The sequence below is a fragment of the Panthera uncia genome (assembly GCF_023721935.1).
Source record: "Panthera uncia isolate 11264 chromosome B2 unlocalized genomic scaffold, Puncia_PCG_1.0 HiC_scaffold_24, whole genome shotgun sequence".
NCBI classification, from domain to species: Eukaryota; Metazoa; Chordata; class Mammalia; order Carnivora; family Felidae; genus Panthera; species Panthera uncia.
The window spans coordinates 19,176,368-19,197,552 of NW_026057580.1; positions in this window are offsets into that span (position 1 = coordinate 19,176,368).

Below are 21,185 nucleotides of genomic sequence, written 5' to 3' on the forward strand. Positions count from 1 at the left end.
CATCTGTGAAGTATCTTCCTGTGTGAGGATAAATTTCACTGAGTTTGCATATAAGTACATATAAATAAATAAAACTGTTACATGGAATTGTGTTCAGATATATTTGTATAGTAGCACATATATGTTATGTACGCTCCCATGTATAAGCTATGTATGTTCATGTATGTTTCTTGAACGTGCATACTTATGGTATTTATACATGCATTTGCCACTAAGCCATTCATTCTAGGAATTCAGAAGCATGTGAGTTTGTCCATAACATGTGTTATTTTACTGACCTGTATGGAGCAGACCAATATAAATTTATCAAACATGGAGAATGGAACTGTTCTTTTTATCTAGAAGTTTTAACATTTTTCACGTTATCTGAAAAGTTGGCTGAGGAAGAGATCGCAGTTTGGAACCAGATCCATTGCCTCCCACAAGTGACAAATAGACTGAGGAGGGCAAGTCCTAGGGAGAGTGAAAAAAAGACTGTGAGTTGGAGAGACAGAGAGCCAGCGTGTTAGCAATAAATTGCATTGCTCTTTTCTGGAAAAGAGGAAGAACAAAAATGGCAAACTACCGCCCAGTATAAGCATTTCAGAAAAAAGAGAGACAGGGAAAGGGAGGGATGAGGGAGGTGGAGGAGCAGGGGTTGGGAGGTGGGATGGGGGAGGGAGGGGGAAAAACTTCAGGAAAAAAAAACCCTCAGCAGGCAATTAGACTAATCTTCAGCCAGCCAGGCTTGTGGGTTCATTGTTTGGTATTTGCCGGGGCCCAAGCTGTGTGCCCTGGAGGGGCGACCTTCTAATCATTATCTGTCTGTTTTATTACCCAGCCAAACTGGGCCCAGTTTTAAATAAAATATGCAAAGGTTTCTTAAATTATCACCTGGGGCAAGGCGGATCGCCTTTCTTGCTGTACATGTTGTTAATCTGTGAAATGCAAATTCCCTTCATCTTATAGTTGGGCTTTATTAACTTTTTTGAATTTAAAATTTCTCGAACAATGAGTTCTGTCAGCTTCTGAAATTATATTTTCTCTTTTTTTTTTTCCTCCTCCAACACGGAAGCGAGTTTAAAGCATAAAATCACCAGGGGAAATAAGAAGAGTTTCATCTCGCTTTCAGAATTTAATTGGCTCCTTAGCAATTATTAGTTTTTGCTGTTAAAGTCATTTTTTATTACTATAAGTATTTTCTTAAAGAAACCACATTACCTTTCTTGGTGAGGAGCGAAATGTCACAGGCAAGGAAGATGAAGGGAAGATGGAAAAGAGAAGAAAAGGTACACACTTCAGAAGGGATCCAAGTAACTTACGCTATTGATCTTTCTGGGCTCAGAAGTTGTGAAATTTAACCCTTGCTTTATTGATCTCCTAAGGCCGAGGAATTCAACAAGCTAAATGTCATTTTTGTAGGGATTTTTTTTTTTTTTTTCTGATTTGTATTTCAGGCTTCAAGTGAGATCTGTTTTATGCATTTCCCTCCACCCCCACCTATTGCTAGAACATTTTCCCATCATTCTGATTCACCACTCATCATGAATTCAGAAATTGGGATGTGCAACCTGGACTGTTCTCTAGTGTCACCAGTTTACCTCAGGGACCTCAGCTCCATACCGACTTGCCCTGTACCTGCTATGTGCTGCACGGCGTAAAAAGAGTCGTATGTCAACCCCACTTGCATAACGAAGCATGCTGGGAGTGAACGGCCAGTGGAGAAAGGATCTTACACTTTCTTCTTTCTAACCATGTACTGCTGTACCTACACTTGCCCTAGGGGGTGGTTCTAGGGACAGGAAACACAAAAGTGCGAAGTGACCAAGAGGATAGTAGGTTAGATGAAAACAATATGTGAAATATCATGTTCTGTTGTGTAACCATGAGGCATTCTAGGGAAAGACATTCGGGGTAATCCCTTTAACCTACTAGGGAAACGTTTAGTGCTAGGTATCTAGCACTAGGTACCTAGTACTAGGTAGTAGGCAATTCTAACCCATCTTCAGGAGAAATAAACAGTATCTTCAGGGATGCTAATGTTCCTTCCCCTCATCTAGTTCTGCCATCCTAGTTCCCATCTACTTCTGCCAAAACTTTTAATTCTATAGCTGTGCTTGGCTGTTTGCATAATTTTTGAATTCCAATTATAACTACAGAGAAAACACTAACAAGAAGCTTTCTCTGATTTTGTCGTGTTCGAGGCTTATATAGTATGTACTGCAAATCGTCTTTCAAGTTTATCCCTTTCTTTAAAAAAAATCTTCTTTACCAATAAGCTTTCCAAACAAACAATCTGAAGTAAACATAAAAGGAATTGGGCTGGTATTGCATTTCTGGCACAGTGATTTCTGGCTGCTCTTTTGAACCAGACATAGTTTGGGCAGCTTTGTGAAACATTTACACTGACTTTTAAGGTATAGAAATTGTGCTGGGGCAAATAAGGGTAAATTAGATAACTACGGTGAAGATGCTTTGAAATTTAGTTGAAATACATTAGAATACTCAGAATTGGTGGACAATACATTCTCAAAAAAATAAAAAATTGGAGACATAGTGATTTCCTTCTTGTGGTAGTGCCAGATATTCATGTGACTGGAAGATTTAGCCAATCTGATCAATGAACTAAAAATCAGCCAACAGATATTTATGAAAGGTATCTTCTTCAATGCATTATTGAGACCTTTAGGAATTCAAACCAAAAAAAGGAAAAACATAACTAAACAAAAAAAAAATAGCAACAATAATAGCTATTGTGTTAAGTACTTTTCATATATATTTTTTTAATTTAAAATTAAATCACTTCCCAAGATCACATAACTGGAAGAGGCAAGATTGGACTTCCAATCCATAGCTGTTTCATTCTTTCATTCTAGTGAGGATATGTTTCTACTATGTCATGTAACTCTTGAGGAGTTTGCAGTCTTGTGATATGCCACGACTCCCTGGATCATTCTTCAGGATGAGAGAAACTGTGTTTCTTGCTGTCTGCCAAATGCAGAGCTGTGTAGTGCTGCTACAATCCAGACCCAGAGCACTCATGATACCATTGACATGCCTGCAGTACATAGAAAGAGCAATAGTATTACATTGTTTACCGTAGCTATTTCTTGATCAAATCAATTTGACAAATATTCATTTTTTAAGTGTGTATCCTGGGTCTTAGGAATATTTGGAAAGGTTGGAAGTATTAGTTCAGAAAATCAATGTTGTTGACCAAAAGCAAACTCTTTCTCTTAGCTAAATTTGCAAATGATGATCTCTGATGTAGCTATGACTCATCTGCTTTTATTGATGTTGTATTGAAAAACACACATGAATAATCTGGAAATAATACAAAACTTATATAAGGTATAAAAGACCCTAAGAAGGAGGTGTTTTGGTAATATATAAGTGAAAGTATGTCTTGCTCCTATGTTATTGGTATGCATGTATTTGAGAAAGAAGGAAAGGAAGGAGGAAGAGAGGAGTAGGGAAGGAGAGAGGAAATTACTGCAAATAAAAAATGTATTTAGGGGTTCCTAGGTGGCTCAGTTGGTTAAGTGTTTGACTTTGGCTCAGGTCATGATCTCGCAGTTCATAGATTTGAGCCCCATTTTGGACTCTGAGCTGACAGCTCAGAGCCTGGAGTCTGCTTCAGATTTTGTGTTTTCTTCTCTCTCTGCCCCTCTCCTGCTCACGCTCTCTGTCTCAAAAATAAATAAACATTAAGAAAAAATTTAAAGAAAAGAGATCTACATTTCCACAGTTCCTTAACCTATCCAGATACTTTCACATACATAATTTATTTTTATCCTTAAAAATAATATGTAAATTAGCAAACATATGTATTGTTATCCTTAGAAGTAGATGGGAAAGTTCAAAAATCATGTATTTGGGAGTTATACAGATCTTGCTTTGAATCCAGACTTTATCACTTAGTAATTTGGGACTTTTGATAATTTATTCAAGCTTCTTGGATTTTGCATTTTTCATTTGTAAAATGTGGAATACAAATCCCTACCATATAGGATTATAGCAAGAATAAAATGAGATAAAGAAAGCAAAGTGTCAGATAATACAGCAGGTGGTCAATAAATGCTACTTCTCTTACTTATCCAGTGTCACTCAGCTGGGGTGGAACTGATTATACTTTAGGACTCTGCTGCTTTTAAGCAGGCAAGTAGAGAGATGTTAAACTAAGAAAAATCCTTTATTTATAGACCATAGAATATTCAAACAAGAAAAGATATTTCCCAACTCCCAATGAAGACTTGCCATTTTGACAAGAGTGAGTACAAGATGTAGTTAATGCATTAATGTATATTTTAAATAGCTTCACCCATACTTCTTGGTAGCTGCTGATTACCTCTCTGCCCTCAACATTTATGTTTTAGTCTTAATTCTTTTTGAAAGCTCTCATTGGGCAGGGAGGTATTCGCCAGAAGTTTCTTTTGAGTGCTGAAGCCTCAGAACAGGTCACTTCTCCCTGGTATCAGAGCACTTCAGTTCATGTGAGGGATTGCTTCAAGCTGACATGGAAAGGCAGTACTAAGAAGAATCAAAAATATTTTATTTTAAAATTCTTTTTTATCATTTATATTGAAAGATGAAAGAAGTTTAAAAAAAAAGAAACAAAGAAAACAACTCAAACAAACACTGAACAAGAAACTGCAATGCTTTTATCTTCCCAAAGGTTGTTTTCTACACAGGGAAGTGCTTTGTGAAACCATAAGCACCTTATGTGGTGTGATTCAGCAAAGAGCTATAGCCTCAGCTCTTTACCATGAATCCCCAGTACTCTTCCCAGAGAGTCCCAGTACTCTTCCCAGTCAGGCCACATCTGTGTGAAAGTTATTAAAGTTGTCCAGGAACTGAGGAATGGTGTATACTTACCCAGTCCTGGAAGCGCAGGGAAGTCTGTATTCTCTGACACAGAGGTTCTTCACCACTTTCTCAGGCAAAAGATCCCAAATGTATTTGACCATGGCCCACTTACTCCATTTGCCAATGATTAATAAACTTGAGGAGCAAATTTTTAAAAATGAAATAATGCTACTTAGCAACTATCCAGCAAAAAAGTTATAACTTTTTTTAAGTTTATTTATTTATTTTGAGAGAGAGAGGGCACAAGCAGGGGAAGAGCAGAGAGAGAGGGAGAGAGAAAGAGAATTCCAAGAAGGCCCCACATTGTCAGCATGGAGCTCCATGAGGGGCCGGAACTCACGAAACCATGAGATCATGACCTGAACCAAAATCAAGATGCTCAACCGAGCCACCAAAATGATAAATTATAAGGTAAAATATGCTAAAAATGATAAAAGATAAGTCCGTGATCTTTTTCATCATAATAACAGCTACAATTGAACAGTATGTCTGTTCAAGATTCCATTGATGATATGCTGGTAACAGACTGTTCTTCCAAAGTTGATGACCTTTTCAGGAATAAAGGAACCATGCAAATAGCTAGGCAATGATTGGTAGTCAGATGTTTTAGCAGTCGGCTGTATGGAGTACTTAATAAACCCTAGTCATGTGTTAATTCAAGTTTTTGAAGAGCAAATTTTAACATAATAGTGTACTTAATAGGTTACTAATAGCTATTAGCCCTGTAAAAATTAAAACCTGTGGAATTGAACTGTCAGCAAGAATTATTAAAGAATTCTGCTTTTAAAAATCAGATAATTTATCAGGAAAACCTTAACAGTCCTCTAGTGGGCCACAGATCACACTCAATAATATTAACCATAATAATATTAACACTGAGTATATGCATTAGCAAGATTTGTATAATAATATAATAGGAGAAGATAAGATTCAGTATGCAGAGAGAGAAAGAAGGACCTGAGGTCCCTGGGTGGGGAAAAACACCTATTTTGGAACAATGCTGGGAGTGTCTGACCACAGAAAACCCCCTCAGGCATAAGGTTCCTCTTAAGAATGTAACAGACCTCACCTTCTCTCCCTCAGGTTTCCCCTCAGGAATTTGACAAAAGATCTAAATTTGGCCTTACACTACTTACCCCTCATACTGTGGAAATGAGCCAATCAGGATTGGAAAACCCAGCACCTAGAACTACCAAGCCAATAAGGGTAGAACCTGAGAAAGAACAAGGGGAAAGGGATAAGGGCATTTACTTTGGAATGTCCCCTCTCTGTAAAGAGAACTTTCCTACTATTCTTCCTTTCTAATCTTATACTCTAATAAACTTTTGCCTGATGCTCATTTTGTGTCCATCTCTTCATTCTTTGAAGGGGTAAGACAACAAATCCTGGGTATTGTGGTAAAAAAAAAAAAATCCTGCAACAATATGTTTCATGTGTCTATCTTTTATTTAAGTACAGTATGTGTAGAGTTCAAGACTACAGACCTAACTACAGCAATGTGTCTCTAGCAGAAAAGAGTAACAGACTAATTAGCATGCATCTTATTTGTATTTCTTTTGCTAAAGCCAGCCATTTGTTTAATTCAAGGTAGATGTTTTCTCCATAAATACACAGTCCAGTTGGGAAAAACAGTCTTAAAAAATACCCCACAATACAGAACATCCAAGAATTAGTATAAAACAAGCCACAGACGTTTGTGAAGAAGTGACATTTTGCAGAGGTAAGTTGATATCTTTGGGGGGAAAAAGTTTAGAAAAAGAGCACAGGAGCTTTAGGAAACACTCAAAAGAAAGGAGAAATTGGAAAATCAGGGAATTGTGGGGTCAGAGGAAAGACAAAACAGGGGAGATTTTCCCCATGCTTCCAAGAAGGTAAAAGCAATGAAAAAAGTCCCTTCTGAGGTTAAATGGCAAAGAGTAGGAATTCAAAGTGAGGAATAGAGAGGGCAAAGTCCAAATTGCTGGAGCTTAAGGATAGAAGCAATGTCAGACTACAGACAACATCATTCCTTAGAAAAGCTCATGAGTGGGGTGCCTGGGTGGCTCAGTCAGTTGAGCCTCCGACTTTGGCTCAGGTCATGATCTCGTGGTCCGTGAGTTTGAGCCCCGCGTCAGGTTCTGTGCTGACAGCTTGGAGCCTGGAGCCTGTTTCAGATTCTGTGTCTCTCTGTCTCTCCTGCCCCTCCTCCGTTCATGCTCTGTCTCTCTCTGTCTCAAAAATAAATAAACGTTTAAAAAAAAAAAAAAAAAGCTCATGAGTGTGGATGAGATGAGAGAAAGAATGACATTTTGTTTAAAATTTTTTTTTAACGTCTTATTTTTTAAGAGACAGAGACAGAGCATGAGCAGGGGAGGGGCAGAGAGAATGGGAGACACAGAATCCAAAGCAGGCTCCAGCCTCTGAGCTGTCCACACAGCCTGATGCAGGGCTCATACTCATGAACCATAAGATCGTGACCTTGTCTGAGCTGAAGTCTGACGCTTAACTGACTGAGCCACCCAGGTACCCCAAGAATGACATATTTTATTAAGCTTTATTGATGCTGTCCCTCTGCGTTGAACTTAACTCGCTCTACATCTGTTTGCACTTAATGAAGTAATACTTTATTATTTTGGAAAAGCATTTCTAAGCTTGCCCAATCATAAGATTCACTGGGCATGTATTTTAACATATAGATTCCCAGGCTACCCCTCAATGTCGTGAATTGGAATCTCCAGTGACAGGGCCTGGAAATGGGTATTTTTATGAAAGAAGCCCAGGTAATTCCCATGATTGGGTAAGTGTGAGAAATACTGTATTAACACATGAAGTGATACATATGAAGTGCATTTTCTGCTAATTAATAGTTTATTTTTCTTATTCAATAATATGTATCCTTGTGGGCATGGATTGGGCCTTATATGTCTTTTGTATTCTATAGGACAATTATAATGTCATATTAAAATAAAAGTATGTAATTGAAGCATGTTCATTAGTTAAGTTTCATCTCTTAGAAGCCTATATTATTTGTTATATTAGTCCATCCATAATGGAATTTTTTGAGCATATCTCTATTGCTGATTCCTTATAAATCCAGTGTCATAAGAGCTATGTTGCTTCTTGATGATTTTACACATTCTATGTGAAAATCTTCATATGAATTATGTGGAGGGATTATGAGAGTGAACTAGAAGAGGAGCCCTCTCAAAGTCAGGGGCTGAATCTATTTTGGCCAGTGAGTCAACCTCTGAATCTACTTCTGGGAGAAAAAAAAAGCCAAATTTGGAAATGTGTTTTTTTCCTTGTTATCAGGTGCATTGACTGTATGGACCAAATACCTTAGGCAACTATTTAGTTGTGCACAGGCCTCCTTCCACTGTTTTTGTGTATTTGTTCAGGTAATGGAAGGTATTGGTAGTAGTAGCACATCCTACCCTGCAGGAAATTTACAATACTCTGTGACCTCTTCAGTTTTCATTCACTCAGCACGTATTTATTGAGGAACTATTATGTTCCAGGCATATTCCTAGATATGAGAGATATACCGGGGAATAAAAGAGACAGAGTGTTTGTTCTCATGAAAGTCACACTCTAGTTGGAGAGATAGATAGTAAACAAATAACCAAATTAGTATGTGACAGTGCACTGGGAACAAAAACAGGGTCCAGGGCAGAGTGAACGTGGAGGGCTCTTATAGATGACACTGTCAGGGAAGTCCTCTGTAAGCACATACCTGAGTGAGTGCAGTTTCGCAGACATGAGGAGCCCTGGGGGAAGAATAATCTAGCAGAATGGATAGAAGTACAAATATTTTAGGCTGGGAGGAGTGAGTGATGTGGAGATAGGAGGGAGATGATTCCAGAAAGTAAATGGGGTGAGAGAGCAATATTAAATGTTGAAAAATAATAGATAACATTTATATTTCAGGTGCTATTTGAAGAATTTTATAGATGTTAGCTTATTTAATACTTGCAACAACTCTATGAGTGTGTGCTACTGTTACCTGTTACCCTGATGAGGTGACGGAGAGTTCCTTTACTTGGTTAAGGTTACATAGCTAAGTTTATGGGGACAGTAAATGTTACAATTGGGATTTGTTTGAACCCACAGTTGCATCCCTATCTATTCTACTGGCCTTTAAACAGATGTATTGTTTTTGTCCTCCCTTCCTCATCTTATGCTTGCTAATAGAAAGGAAATTGACATAATATATGCACAGGAATAAGACATCTAGATATTGTTTACAAAATCTCATCCTCCTTACCAACCCTCACTCTTACTGGGAAAGACTGGAAAGATCAAGGAAATTGCATTTTTGTGGTGTGTCCCAAGGTCAAGTTTCAGGCTATGGAAATGTTATTTTCTTTCATTTTTGTTATGCATTGCCCCACTTATTTTCTATATGATTATTGATCTGAAGTCCATGACCTAGGTGCTCTACAGACAGAATTTGTGTATTGATTTAGCCTGAGAGACACGTAGCTTCAGCACATTATTTCTGAGAAGGGGTTGTTATGGTCAACTGGGCATGTGGGCTTCACCTACAGCCATTCTTTTGATCCCTTCTGGAGATGATTCATGCTCCTTGTCACTTGGGTCCTGTCACTGCAGATGATTGCATTAACAGAGACATCTACAGATGTAGCTGCAAGGAGCCGCTATCCCATAACATTCCCAGAGTTTATATTTTCAGAAAGAAAACAGAATTTACTGAGAGAGAGAGAGAGAGAGAGAGAGAGAGAGAGAATTTCCTATCAACTCAAATGATTATAAAAAATCTCAAGAATCTTATGCTCTTCTCTGAAGATAACTAGAATCTGCTCATTGGAATGAAAATATAGGAATAATTGAGGGCTGGGTATTGGAAGGCAATGGTTGGAGAAGGAGAGAGGTGATGACAAAGATCACCAGGTGATGACACATCATACCAAAGAGAGAGAGGGAAGAAATTGAAAATGAAGGGCCAAAAAGGTCTGAGAATAGAAAACGGAATAAAGGAGGAACATTTCTTTGTCCTTAGTACTGTGTAGTGATAAAAGAAATGGAATGGGAATTGGGAGATTTGACTTCTGGTCCTAATATTTTTCCTGATCAACTGTATGACCTTATATAAATCACTTAGATGTGTGGGCTCACTATAGCTGGGACCATGGGCAAGCTACCTCATCCTTCTGTGCCTTAGTTTTTTCATCTATAAAATGGCAGTAATAATAGTATCTACCTCAGAGAGTTGTGGTAAGGATTAACTGTTAATATATATAAAGACTCACCATAGAGTATAGCAAAAAGTAAGCATTCAATAAATGTCTGTTGTTATTATAATTATTAATTTCATAAAGCCTCATTTTTTTCATATAGAGAATAAACTTCTAATTTTATAAATACATGGTTCTTGCACAATTCATATTCTAAAGAGCTCCATCTGAAGAACCCACTCTTTCCTGGCTGTTCCCAGCAACTGGTTAAAAAAAGTATGAGTTTTCATTGTCTATGAAATAAAGTCCAAACTTTTTAGACATGAATTAAAAAGGCTTCAGGATTCAGGACTACCTAAAATTTCCAACTTTATTTTCAATCACCTCTGTTTACACATCCTGCACATCAGGTAGATGGAGCTACTGGCCATTTGTCATATGTGCTGTGGGATGTCCTAACAGTTTAACTTCATTTCTACTGTTCCTCCTGCCTTTTTCTCAACACAGCATCTCAAAATATTTTCTATCCATAATTCAAGGCTCAGTGAAAATGCCAGCCCTTTGGAGAAAACATTTTTGTTTCTCCCACATGGAAGTAATCTCTTCCTTTTTAAAGCTTCCCAGTACTCACTTGTGTCTCTTTCATGAAAATAGTTTTCTATCTAACATTATAGTCAAGTTCATGTTATGACCTTACACAGAAGGTCTTTGAAACCACACAAGTTCAGTGATTGCTTGACCCACAGAATACATTGGGAGTGATCCATGGGCCCATGCCAGTTTTGGACTTAAGAGACTGGTGGCTTCTTATTTCTTGAATACTTGCTCTGGAGAAGCCAACCACCATATAAGAAGTCTTGTTCTGTGGCCACTATGTTGATGAGGAAACATAGGCACTCCTGTAGACAGCCCTAGCTGAGCCCTGCCTTACAGCTGTCTCTTCCAGACTCCAGGTGTGTGCACACTCCAACCCATCCACCAACAGAATACCACTGAGGGATTCAGAACAATGAATCACTTAGCTGAAACCTATCTGAATTCCTGACCAACAAAATTGTGAAATATAGGAAAATGGTTTTTGTTCTAAGGCACTATGTTTTGTGGTAGTTTGTTATTCAGGGCTATGAGTTCTTTAATGTCAGAGATTCTGTCATATCCACTTTTATATTTCTACAGCAACCACCATTAACCCAGGTACTCATACAGGATGGGAGTCTTTTCCAGAAGTGTTCCTATATTCTCAGATGTGTTTTCCTAACTCAGGGGTGGTCAACCTTGGCTATACATTAACAATAAAGAGATTTTGAAATCCTGGAGTAGGAACCAGCACATGTTATAGTTAGTTATAGTTATAGTTATAGTTATTCCTTTTGTAGGGGAAGAAAACTGTTCCCTACCTTTCTAGGTTCTTTTGCTGGAGTAATAATTAAATTGACATGAGATAGATTAATGAGAGAAAAATTAAGTTTCACATATACAGGAGCCCTTCAAAGATATGAAAGGCTCAAAGGCAGTTGAGGTTTATATTTCATCCTTAGCTAAAGAAAAGGGGACAGGGGTTTGGGCTTCAAAGGAAAGGAGACAATTCACAGGAAGATGGGAAGAGCAAATGTTTGATAAACAAATGTTTTCCATGCCATGCAGAGAAGTCTTTCTTATGTAAAAACAAAACAAAACAAAAGTTATCTTTAATAATAGCTCTCTTCCTGGTATAGGTTCCCTATCTAAATTATTTTAGGCATTTAACTGGGAGGTTAAAAGCTCTTCTTGAGTTTGTTGGGCTTTAATTGTCTTAAGCTTAAAATAAAACATGTGCCCAAATGGTACATTCTGGGGTGGCCTACCCTGAACCCCATTGGTTCCCTCCTTTGAAACTTCCCTGGAAGTTCACATATTAAAAGCTGAGCTGGTAGGTTCTTCCATAATTTCTTGAAATAATCTCTTAGTCTTGAAAATAGGTCAGTTCAACTAAATAGTTGTGTTCCAGTGGTACAGCTAGGCTCTCAAAGTTAAGCCTATATTCTGTAAGAAATCAGCTATGTAATAAGACATTTCTATGGAAACAAAAGAAAAATAATGGTTAATGATTGGAGCCAATTACAAGCCAGTTTCTGAGTTTTATGGGTAGCCAATTGGGAAGATTTCTAGATGCAGGCACCAAGTGTCTTCAGAAGGAATGAGGGCAGGCTGGGGCAATCTGAAAGAATTTCCTGTTTTGCAGTTTGATTGATGATCTGAGTGGCCCACACACCTACAGGCATGGAGATTGTCTATACATGAGCTGTTGTGATTTCTCTGAAGTTTATATCAAATTGTCCAACTTTAGCTTGCATGGCTTTTGGAAAGGGCAGTTTTAGTTTTCAGTGTTTCCAGGTCAGAAGGGTGAGACAAATATTGGAAATGTTAGTTTGGAGAGTTGAACCAAATATTGGAGGGACTGGGAAAATTCAGTATCTAGTTCAGTTTACAGGTAGAAAACAAAACTACCCAAGGCAATCAGCAGAACTAGAATCTAATCTCCACAAATGTGTATTATAGTTTCTACTGAAACATAATATACTCTTTACAATCACCCTCATTTCTATCAAAGGTAACTGTGGTAAGACTAATTTGTTTGCAAATTAAATCTAGTTTCAATAAACCTGGCTTGATTATTTACATAAGTGCAGCAAGAATAGCAATTGACTGTATAGAATTTTTTAATCTGTTGGAACTGAGATTGGACTTCTAAAAGCCTTTCAAAGCTCAGAAGCCAAGCCAAGGACTTGCCATTAGACTTCACCTGCAATACCAGTAGACTTGGTTAATTTCTTTCTTCTCAAGGTCCCCCAAATATCTGGTGGTTCCTGCACCTTCCAGGAAGTGACCTTCCTTAGTCACCATGTAAGGCTGCTGGAAATCCTGCAAGCAAGATAATCCTGTAAGCAGGCTGATTTTCCCAAGGAGCTTTACTGCTGCATAAAGTCAAGCTTAGTTCCTTAAACCTGTCAGGTCACCTCCAAATCCAAGCATATCTCCCCCAAACATGACATTCCAGTCAAAGTTTTGGTAATATAGCCAGTGTTTCTAATTGTGTCCTGTTACAAAGAGAACAGATTTTTATTGATCATTTGCAAGTGACTATATTGCCACAAAATAAGAATACTCACCAGGGCACCTGGGTGGCTCAGTCAGTTGAGTGTCCAACTTCAGCTCAGGTCATAATTTCACAGCATGTGAGTTTGAGCCCCATGTCAGGCTCTGTGCTGACAGCTCAGAGCCTGGAGCCTGCTTCGGATTCTGTGTCTCCCTCTTTCTCTCTCCCCTCCCCAACTCATGTTCTGTCTCTTTCTTCTCAAAAATAAATAAAAACATTAAAAAAATTTTTTAAATAAAAAAAAGAATAGTCACCAAGAGTTTCTGAATTCTGGGGAGATCAGGTAGTTAAAAGAAAGATAAATGTTTCACTTTTGTTCACAAAGGTATATTTTGCCAAATTTCTCTAAGTCATAGGTAGTTTAAGAAAAAAAGGAATAAAGGTTTCCTTAATCTGAAAAAAAAACATTAAAAATCAGTATTTTTAAAAGTCATAAAATTATAATTATCCTCAGTTTATTCAATCCTATGTAATTAATATTTGTTCTGCTTGAATCCAGTTTTTCCACTAGCTTTGAAAATTCCTACCCAGTTCAGTTTTTTTTTAATCTTAAAGTTATCAGAAACCTGTATGCTAGAATACTTTCCATGATCTTCTTGAAGATGAAGTCATTTTGTAAGTCCTCTTGCAAAAGCATCAGAGTGAATCAATAACTGTGTGTAAATGAAAAAAGACTTAAAAATAGCCATGATTAAAGATCTGATGAGAGTTTATTGCAATGCAATTGACAACAAATTTTTCTTATTTCAATGACATATAACATTTCAAGATAACTGGAATTATGACTGACAACATTATTATCAGGGCATACTACATTTCAAGGAACTTCACAGAACACTTTATAACATATACCTATACAATACAACATGAAGAGGCTTAGTATTACTTCTTAATTGACAACCTTCCATTTGTAATGAAACATGTCAAATAAACATAATTAGTTTAACACTCCCCTTTTATAAAGAAACAGAAAAAAATCTTTGCTTATTGCAGGGACCCTCTGGAAAGTCCCAAAGTTAGTTCAAGGTAAAAAAAGACTAGAATTTGAAATTTGAGAAGTTTGTCAAAAATATCAATAAGATTTTAGAACACTCAAATAGGATTACAGGTCACTGTGAGACAATACTTATTCCTTTAGACATAGTGATAATTAAAGACTTTGTAGGCAAATACAAAAAGTTAAATACTTGTAAACACACAGTCACACACACACCTTAGATCTTTTAATAGAGAAGACTCAGCTTTTTTAAGTAATCAAAACCTGATAAAAATAAAGGAAATTATTTTGGCGCAACACAAAATGTTTGTTAGTTTAAACTGTAAAGAAAAACCTTTTAGAATCTTTTATCAAAAGCAGACCAATAGTTTAAGAAAATGTTTTCCTTTTAACAGAGAGAAAACCAAATTCTAATTTTGCGTCAGTTTATTTTTGATATTAAAATTCATTAAATTTAATAAAGTTAAACTTAGCCAGCTTGACTACGTATTAAAATTCCTTTCCAATAAATCTTTTCCCACAAACTTTCTGCAGCTTTCTAGTTTATGTTCTGATTTTGTCCTATGCTTTCCCTCTTTCCCATTTTGAAATAATTAGCCTCCTTTAGGACAGAATTACTTTCTTGCCCCTAACAAAAATACATTTCCATTCCTTATACCTTCTTATACTGAAAACATACATCCTGCTTTCCTTGCATTTGGAGATGTTTTCCTTATTATCTCTAATGGCTTTAATTGTACATTAGAATTTTAACCCTTGAAAACTTTAATTTTTAGTTAAAAAAAAAGAATTATGAGCTGTCTTTTATGTTAGCATTCTGTGACTTGGCAAATTTATAAATATTTTTTTTCAATTTCTAGAAACATATGTTTTCTCATAGTAAATTTTTCAGTATGGTACAGGACATATTTACTAATGGACCAAATATCTTTAGTTCCTCTGTAAAAGGAAGCCTGTGTTTAATAATTAATGCATTAGTATTTTATCTAGCTTGGAAATAATCCAGATGTTTAACGACTTCTCATCATTTAATTTCACTTAGCAAAACTATAAGGGAGGAAGTTACCAAAGACATTTGGGAAACTATTTTTTAAGTACTATATATACTATATATAAGTACTATATATACTATAATATACTATAAAACAGTCATCACTGAAAAATTCACCAAAAAATTCTTATCCCACTTATGTGTATTTAATTTACTTGTTTTTGATAATCATATTTAGATTACTCATGAAAATTTCATAAGACATGAAAGCAGTTAGCTTGCCATTATCTTAAATTGTTTTTCTTGCTGACGAATTTTGCAAGAGAGATAACATGAGCTTATTTGACTTGACTTTCAATAAACCTAGGTAAAATAAAATTATTATACTTAATGCTGATAACTCTAAAGACATGCCTATATTAATTAAACCAACAAACTGAAAGTAGCTTTTATTTACCAAAAATATCCTAGATCATGTGAATTTGAGAAACATTTAGTTCCTCTGATATTTCTGAGACTTAGAAATACTCAATTCATAAATGCTTGTTTTTAAACCAATTAAATAGAGCAATTTTATAAATTAAATTTGGCACTACCATCTGGAGGTAGAAAAATACCGTGTCAATAATGTACATATATAGACATACATAAACATACAGTCAGACACAAACAGAGATCTGAGTTTTATTCCAAAATTTTGCCACGGATCGGGTGCAATACGAAACTTGCTAGTTTATAAATAATTGTATTCTGGAAGATGGAAAAGTTTAAGGTTACCTGCTTAAAAGCTTTTTGCTGATACTTGTAGAGAAGACTTTCAGCATTTGTATTTGCCCTGACAAGCAATCTTAAACAGGCTGGGCTCTAAAGTTTTGGCAGGAGAGCCCTGTTAGCAGTTGGTATTTTAAAAGCCCTCCTCCCCTTTTTAACAGTCTTGATCCATTGTGTTAGTTATCTATTAGGGGGTTTACATTTCAAAGACATGGCAAGATTTACATCTTTAGTGGACAGAGATAAATATAGGTTTTCTCTTAGGAGTTTTGGGTGTATTTCTCTATTATCTGAAGTCTAGGGTAATTATGGTTGAAATTTTTTCCTGTTTTTTTTTTTTTGTTGTTGTTGTTGTTGTTGTTGTTGTTGTTGTTGTTAGTGCAGGACAATTGTGCTTACAGTGTCCTGGTTTTTTACAATAACTGCAGATGCCTGGAGGCAAATAGGAAAGGCCCTGAATAGACTTTGAGTTGCTCTCAGAGTTTTGTTTCTCTAAAGATTTAAGTTGTAAATCAAGAATATTTAATTCCCTCTCTCTCTCTCTCTCTCTTTCTGTATTCTTACAAGCTATTCTGAAAGAATTGAATAGCTGCTTCTATTATGACACTCATAGGCTGGCTGGCCCATTGAACTACATTATTTTTAATTTGCCTTTTTATATGAGGGAGAAAATATCCGACTAAAGCAGAAATTAAGAGTCCTGTGCTCTGGAACTCCTGGGTTTACTGCAGTATACCTTAGAAAAAGTTGTATAAAGCTTTCATCAAAGGTCTTTGGATGCTCTCCTTTCTGAGTGCATAATTTAACCTTAGACCAATTTACTTGGAGGCTGGGGCATGGGGGAGGAGCCTCTAATATTGCTTACATCAAGCCTTCCATATCAGCCATTTCCTGGTCATTTGCAGAAGGGGCTGTGAGAATACCTGGCCATCTATTTTTTTCTGTGAAGGATGTGTCTTCTTCTAGGGGCCATCTAGCTTGTCTGATAACTACAGTATAATCATGGAAGGGAAGAACAGCTTTAGCCAAAGGAGGTCTCTGTGAATAGGGTTGTGAATGGCTATTGATCTTTCTAATTCTTCTCTAAATTTGATAGGATCTTCTAAAAGTAGAAGTGAAAGGGCTTTACACTTTAAAAGATCTACTCCTTCCCAGGAGACATGAATTCTTTGTGGTAGGGTTCAGGATATATCCACAAAAGGTATTGCATATGAAGTCCTGTAGCTGGCAGGGCCTGATTACAGAGCCCTGGAAAGTGGGAAGAGTTATAAGGGACAGCATAAGTGAGGCTTAGTGTTTCTCCCAGATACTTCTGTTAAATTCATTTCCTGACATTCAACCTTTATATAAGTAACCTATATAACCCAGGCCTGGAAGTCAGGCCAGAGTGCTTCCTGTAAATATTGCAGGGAAATGTAAGTTAAAACAGGTAACTGGGTGTTTAAGGGATTTTCTGGGGAAGTTGGAATCGTTTTGAAAGCTAAGGGAATTTGTTGAGGAGTGGAGGCTGGATTTAGAAAAAGGAAATTTATGTTGGATGTGAACTTTAATTTTTGTTCTAAGTCTAATTTTTGTTCTTTAATCTTATTAAGGGAGTCCCTAAGGCTAGACATAATACTTCTTTGTATCCACCTTTTAATTTGGTCTTTCCATAGATAACAGTAAGACACTTGTTTAGGATGAGAGCTCTCTCAAACAATTTTTTCAAATACAGAATTTTTTCTAGTATGTCTTGGAATCCCAGTCTATTTGACTGGTTATCAGGTACACACACAGGTATGTGCATCTTCGAGATGGCGGAAGCCAGAGAAAATATTCTCATTGTTTATAAAACCAAGCTCTCAAGACATAGAACAACATGAAAGGAATACCTCATTCGTTTTTTAAATAGGGGAACTACAGCAAAGTGTCTAACCACCAGCCTAGTGAGAACGATGAACTCACCAGTCCATGAGGCCAGCTGAAATGACAGACTTATAGAATCTGTGCCTGTGTTCTACCACGTCATCGGGTTTTTCCTCCTTATGATAAATGACACACACAAAAAAACAAAGACAGAAGAAAACAATGACCATCTCTTGGAGGAACAGGATCAATAGAGATCAAGAATACTCATAACAAACCTTTACCAAAGTTGCTCTACCCCAGGAACTAGTTCACATATTTTCTCCTGCTAATTTAAATGTAGAAAAAGAAGAGGATTCTCACCATTCCTGCTTATAACACCCCCTATAGGCAAAGACTCAGGAAACTGTTACAGTAAGCATTCTTACCTTCTGCTGGTGCTTGTCAGAGGTCCCAGGATCTCTCACTGCAGCAGCCCAGGACTGCATAGTGTCCAGCCAGTGAAGAGCCCCATGTTGTGCGCCAAAACCCAGGGGAAGAAAAGTTTTTCCTTCTTCCCTTCTACGTTCTTAGCTGACCTAATAATTAAACTGACATTAAAACAGGTTAACAGGAGAAAAGCAAATTTAATCATTACCTGTGGGAGTACCACAAAGACAAGAGAGGCTCAGTGACAGACATTTGAGGCTTATATGCCATTCTAAGCTAAGGAGAAGGGAGTAGAGGTTCAAAGGGGCTTCAAAAGGAAGGAAGATAATTCACAGGAAGATGGAAGGAGCAAATGTTTGGTAAATAATATTTGCCATGTTATGCAGAGAACTCTTATGTTAAAAAAAAAAGAGCTAACTTTGGTAATTATTCTATTCCTGGTACAGACTCCCTATCTGAATTCTTTTAGACAGTTAGTTAACAGGGAGGTAAAATGCTCTTCTTGAGTCTGTTGGGCCTTAATCAACTTTAGCTCAAAATAATCCACATGCCAATGTAGCATATTCTGGCATGGCCTGCCTTGAACTCTTATCACTTAATAAAATAGAAAAGCAGCTGAGTAAAATTAAAAAGCAAATTCTTCTTTAATTTATGTTTGAGAGATAAATGAATAGATGGATCAAACATTTCAATCTGATATCTTGGAGTTATGGAGTATTTATTTTAAATTAGTAATGAGCAAAGAATCTGATTTTTCCCTGACCCATAGCTTCCTTCATAACAGGGGGAGATGGGAACTGCATTTAAATCTGATAGATATAAATCCATCATTGGTAAGTACTTATGGACTACCTATTATGTTTGACCCCATTCTGAGTGGAAATGGAGACTGGAGGAGATACATAAGATAGTGATCCTGTCCTCAAGGTGCTTATACTTATGTCCTATGAATTATGTTGAGGAGATAGAACTAGCATACAAAGCTCATTAGAAGTGTTGAATATGTTTTTTTTTGCTGTTGTTGTTGTTTCGCTAAATTGTGTGATACAAAGTATTGAAGGGGTTCCAAGTAAGGGAGATAGAGGAAAGATGAATGGTAGTAGAAGGAAAAGATAGGTGTGATCTGGCCAAGGGAAGGGAATGCCAGGCAAAGAGAAAAACAAATGTGAAACCACAGAGACAAAATAAACTTGGGTTGTCTGTTTGAGGGCAGCAGAGACTAGCCTGGAATGTGGCCATTCTGGGGGGAAGGGAGAAATGAGGAGGAGCAGGTTTCATGGGAGAAAACTATGAAAGAGATCTCTTAAAATCCTTCAAGTCTTTTCCAAAAATACAATTCTATCCTGTGATTTGGAGTAGCACATAACTGTTTTATCCCTAGTTATTTAAACAGAAGTAACACTTTGCAAAGGCAAACTAGTCCTATCCTAGCATAGTTTTCAATTTCCTATGTTCAGTCATTAACCTGACCTTTGCCCCAAGGAGATGACTCTCACAGAAGCACCACCTATGCCTGGGCCTGAGCAGGAGACAGATACAGAAAGCAATTATCCTATTTGGGCAGTTGGTCATCAGTTATCAGTCTAGTTATCATATCTAGTCTAGTCTAGTTATCATATCTAAATGTAGTGCAAAGAAACAGCTTTCTCAAGGCTCTGGGATCTTGAACACTAGGATGATAACCTAAGATTCAGGATGTAGGAGGGGGAGAAGATTACTATCCCTGTGAAATCTCCCAAATGCTAAGAAAAGAATTGGGAAATCTGCTCATCTTTAAACGCATATTCCCCAAACTGCACTTTTCTATGGCTTTTTCTTTGACTCAAGAGCAATTGGGTTTTCTACAACAATTGTCTAACTGTTTTTAATACTTCTAGTATAAGTCAATATCACACCTGTCAGTAGACTTATGTGTACTTGGGTGTGTTTATGTGTGCTAGTCTCTGTGTTTGTTTAAGATAGAGCAATGAGCAAAACAGACTGGAGCTGTACTCTTAGAGCTTATATTCCATCAGAGGAATAAGACATTTAGCAATGAACTATTTACTTATCAATCTGATAAGTTCTTTAGAGAAATATAGAATATAAAGGAGGTTTGCCAAAATGAAGACAATGCTCTGGTTACATCAACCCAGGAATCCTAGTCCATACCAAAGCTAATTTATAAATGTAAATGAATAGTGTTCTGATTTTGTGCCTTAATCTCATAATTTTTTTTTTTTTTTCTGATCTGTCCTTCAAAGAGGGAACAGCTCACCATGCAGACGTAATCGGAGGTAATAGTAGCGTAAGACCTCCTTTAGGTCTTCTTGGAGAATGGCCATGCTACCTTCCCTGGGACCAACCTCTTCAAGTGCAGCAGATTAATGAGCCCTTTACCTAAGTGTCTAGACTTATGAAGAAGGAAAGAGAGTTAATGTGCTTTCAAAAAACTACTGCCAACAAAGGTTAAAACAGAAAAGTGTTTCTGGTCAAATAAATTAATTTTAAAATTTGGTTAACCCAAATCTACTTTTCTCTCAGTATTTTGGTTGACTTTGGCTGAATCACTTCAAAGTACTGGAGAATGTGGTGACTGAATAATTCCAGGATTAAAGAGAAATGAACTTTTTAAATTTTTATTAAAATACTCGGTTGACATGAGGAAATTTGCTAACGTGACCAGAAAGGATTTATATTTCAAGCTGTAGTTTTGCATGTTGCCTGTGAATAGCATCACTAAAAACATTGAAGTGTGGTCCCTTCCTTTACAGTAAAGTGCTGTTTCCAGAGACAGTACAGCCATTTGGAAAAGGGTATGATTTTAGCTAACTTCACCTAAAGGTTAGTAGAAAGATGTAGCATTACAAAACACATAGGTTTTTAAGGATTTAGAGACAATTTAATAGAAGACAGTGCAAATCCTAAAAGTAAATATTATAATTGGCTGCCGCCAAGAGGCAAACCTCTTTGACTTGGATCACATGAACCGTAATTAGGAGACAAAATTAACTTTGG